This window comes from Geospiza fortis, unplaced genomic scaffold (assembly GCF_000277835.1).
Source record: "Geospiza fortis unplaced genomic scaffold, GeoFor_1.0 scaffold140, whole genome shotgun sequence".
NCBI lineage: Eukaryota > Metazoa > Chordata > Aves > Passeriformes > Thraupidae > Geospiza > Geospiza fortis.
The window spans coordinates 273,845-277,989 of NW_005054459.1; the positions used below are offsets into that span (position 1 = coordinate 273,845).

The window sequence follows — 4,145 nt, forward strand, 5'->3', positions numbered from 1 at the left end:
CCCCCCCCCGCCACTCCCAGGTCCTCTGCGAGAACCCCGAGTAGTGGCTCCGCCTGCGGCGTGGTGACGCAGGTTGAGCAGGACTGCGAAGTACTGAGGCGAAGGAAGGAAGGAGTGGACACACGTATGGGTGCCAAAGCGCTTTATTAACGCAGGCAGGGCCAGTAACGGTGTCACAGAAAAACTGTTGGGGAGGCTCTTAAAAAGGGGAAGGGCGTGACACGAGGAGACATGAGGGACCAATGAACGAAGCCCAGGGGAGGAGCGAGGGACAAGCTGAACCAATAGGAATGGCACAGGGGAGGGAGAAGGCTCAGGGGACAAATCATATGTTAAGTAAGGGAAGATTGACATAGAAATTTCTCTAAATGAAAGGGGATTGGTTACAATGATGGTAACTGGTGGGAGGAACAAACCATTATGAGGGAGAACATGGGGGGAACTGAGGGTCAAACCAAAATCTTAACTTATAAAAAATAACCAACTTTACAACAAAACCTGTACAGCACACACAATACTACAGAGTATGATTATCATACTCCAATAATAAGCAATAGGGAGTTCTTTACTTAATCCCATCACATTCTTTAGTTGTTTCTAACTTCAGTTTGCATTCTACCTCCTAAAATGCAGATTGACTCAATTCTACCTCTGCAAGCTCTACCTTGCACATACCTGACACACAGAACTAGTACGAATGATGCGATCCCCCTTTTAAATCTTCAATCAAGTTTAGCTCTATAGGATTACAATTCACTGGTTAGACTAATATTACACTTTAATTTCAGGAATTCAAGAGAATGGTGGGAATCTTCAAAGTTTGCTCACTTCTCCTGAACTTATACCCCAGGTACTGAAAGGATCTGAATGCATCAGTTTTGTAAAGTTGCTGCTTTAATGAGAGACTTTAATGGTACCAGGTGCATGCCTTGATGACTTCTGTTTGCTCTTTCTATCATGAATGTAACATTACTCTTTCAGAGCACATTTTTGCAATCACAAATATGCTCTTTTTGTTTAGACAATCATGGCCTTGCAAGTGAAAAGGGGCAGAGATGTTCACTTGAAATATTTCTTACAGAATAAACATTGGCAGCCAAAGGTGAGGATGAGATTCTCAGTGCTTCATTAGCCCAGATGTCCTGGAAAAGGGCACTAAGAGCTCCAGAACTTGGGTAAAACGGGATTCTTGGAAGTAAATGTAAGCTGTTGCCTACCTAACAGGTTTAACAGCAGGAGAGGTGTCTTAGGGAATGCTGCAGCCTTGGAGCATTGATTCAAATTGGTGCTGTTGTCACAGGCAACAGACAAGTACCAGTGCTCACCTGAAATAGACCTGTGCCCTGAATTAAACACAGCCATCATGTCACTATGCCTGCAGTGACCTGTGTGGACAGGTGGCTGAAAAAAGCCATCCCTGTCGCAGACATCTTTTGTGAAAATCCTTTTCTTTAGGATGTTTCCTTCTGAGAAGCTGAGAGGCCTCAGAAACAAAATGTAAACAATGGTTATCTGCTGCTGTGGAATGCAACAGGTGGATCCGTGATTGGTCTCGTGTGGATGTTTGGAATTAGTGACCAGTCATGGCAGAGCTGGCTCTCTCTCTCTGTCCGAGCCACAGACCTTTGTTTTCATTCTTTCCATTCTATTCTTATCTTAGCTAGCCTTCTGAGATGAAACTTCTCCTTCTATTCTTTTTAGTAGAGTTATAATGTAATATATATATCATAAAATAATAAATCAAGCCTTCTGAACATGGAGTCAACATTCTCGTCTCTTCCCTCACCTGAAAACCCCAGTGAACACCATCACACATCCCCAAATCCTTTCCATGCTAAAAGCCTTTGTGTTTTTTCCAACTGATGGAATTCCATTTGCATCTTGCTGGAGGCTCTTACCTCAATCTCTCTCCCTGCCATCCTGCAGGCATATGAATTTAGTTGCATGTAGAGCTCCTGATCATCAGCAAGAAACGACCAAGGTCTGGGAGATAAAACCTTTTTTTCTGGGGACTTTTTGTCCTGGTAGGACTGATCTCTCTGTATGAAGGGAAATGTGTCATTCTTCAAACTTTGATTGCTCACTTGCTTTTTAGGCAGTGAAGTGAGCACTGATGGCCTTGGCTCTTGAAGAGGAATATCCTGTGTTGCAGCCTCACTGCAGGACTTCAGCTCTAACACCCTGGTGTATCTACACAGTTCAGGACTAGGAGCAGGTGAGGATGCAGCTAAGTTTGTACCTCATACTTATCAGAGAGACTTCTCCAAGAGTCACCAGATTTAAAGTTGTTCAGAAAAACAAGGATCACACTGTTGGAGTCAGTGCTGTGAACATAAATTCTCACCAAGCACTATGTAAATATTAAAAGTAAATTAATTTATACAGCACTTTAAATACTATATAAATTCAACCTCGAATGAAAGTCCCATCCCAAAGATTTATAAAGAACTTGTACATTTTAGACTGGGAAAAAAAAATTCCTCCTTTTTAAGTAAAGGGAAAAGCCTAACTCAGAATTGTCTTGTTATTTACTCCTGTATTCATATTGCACATTAAAATACTTACATAAAATGTGTCAGTTTTCAAAAGCAACTTTTTACTCTGTTTTTCAACTGCACTTTGCCAGACTAAAAAGAGAATTATATATGCCAGAGGACTGCAGTAAAAGACATTTAAGGGTTTTCAAATCGTGTAAGAAAGAGACTATAGTAAGTGACCAGTGGAACAGTGAGCAATTTTAATTAAAACTGGGCTGCTTATTGATCTGTCATACAGATTTACCCCATCTGCAACATTTCAGCAATGTTCCTATTTCAGAAAACATCACTTGTAAGAGCCAGTAATGAATATGGAAGTTAAGAATGGAAATGTTTTGTAACTGGGACATTCTGTGCTAAGATCTTTTTCCATCCCATGTAAGCACCTCGCATATCTTCACACAAAAATGAAAGCAAATATATGGAATCTATAGGACAGTCTATCCTTGTCTAGTGGAAGGTGTCCCTGTCCATGGCAGGGGCCTGGAACGAGATGAGCTTTTCCAACCAAACCATTCTGTGATTCCATGATATTGCTGTTCTAACTTAATGCCAATGGGTTCACTGCACGTCAGTGTGAAACAAATCCATCAAGTCTAAAATATATTGGTATTTTTAAAGATCTTATGTTCTTGAAACAAGTGGGATCTTTAGCGGTTGCGTCTTCAAGGTGGTCATTTGTCATCCCTGAGCTGACTGACCTACATTTCCATTGGGGAAACCAAGAAAAGTACTAAAAAGGGGCTAATAAATGCTCTGCACACATATGGAAGGTCTGTGGTATCAGCAACTGCACTTGGTAGATTTGCTTTTTTCCTGAAGGGTTTGCTTATTTTAAAATTCTAATTATTTTAAATTTCCATTTTTAAAGTAACATGGTGAAATTAAAATACCCTCACTGCAAATTTGGCACAAACCCCTGGTTTTAAAGACAGAAGTGTGTCCTGAAATAGCAGCACTAGCAGTGGCAGAACATCTGCACTGGAAGGAACTGCTGCTGTGCTCTGATTGAAAAGAAACATAAACTGAAGGTGGTGATGTGTCTGTTTTTTAATTAAATACATGCACGTTATTTAAAGTTTATGGAGAGCTGTGCTGTGTTTACAGAGCAGCTTGTGTGGCAACACATGTGGTGTCTTCCAGGTAGTGTCTGGTGAGCACCTGGTGTTGGCAGCAGGATGAAGCCATCAAGATTATCGTTCTTATTGTTCAACAGCTGTATTTTAAGAAAAAAAAATAAAGAAGGACATATGTGTTGAATTTTATTATGAAACCCAAATGGCTGGGAACTTGATGCTTGCACATGGGTGGAGAGCTTTGAGAAATTGGGCAAAGATGTAGAGACGGTTTTTTGAGTGGGAAACATCGTTGTTTTATTTTTAGATGAGGAAAACGCCTCATTAGGCTTTTATTACCCCAGAATGTTCCTGCTCACCGCAGTGGTGAGGTGAAGCGCTTAGCCTACAAATGGCCATACAAGCCACGACCTTTTCCAGGGCTCGCTATGCGGAGTTTTCCCTCTGGACTGGCTTCTGTAGCAGCCTGATGTGGCAAGGCCCGACCACACCCCGACCCTGACTGTCCCCCCACGGCTCCCGTCACCGCCGG

At 41.8% G+C, this 4,145-nt stretch overlaps 1 long non-coding RNA gene across 1 annotated transcript in view; it reads left to right on the forward strand.

Moving 5' to 3' along the window:
* The window catches only part of LOC115948648, a 5,726-nt gene extending 1,944 nt beyond the window's left edge, over positions 1-3,782 (forward strand). The window contains exons 2-4 of the long non-coding RNA XR_004082445.1: positions 789-850; positions 2,096-2,215; positions 3,681-3,782. This is a non-coding gene — a long non-coding RNA (uncharacterized LOC115948648). The remainder of the gene's footprint in view (positions 1-788; positions 851-2,095; positions 2,216-3,680) is intronic.
* The last annotated feature ends 363 nt before the right edge of the window (positions 3,783-4,145 follow it).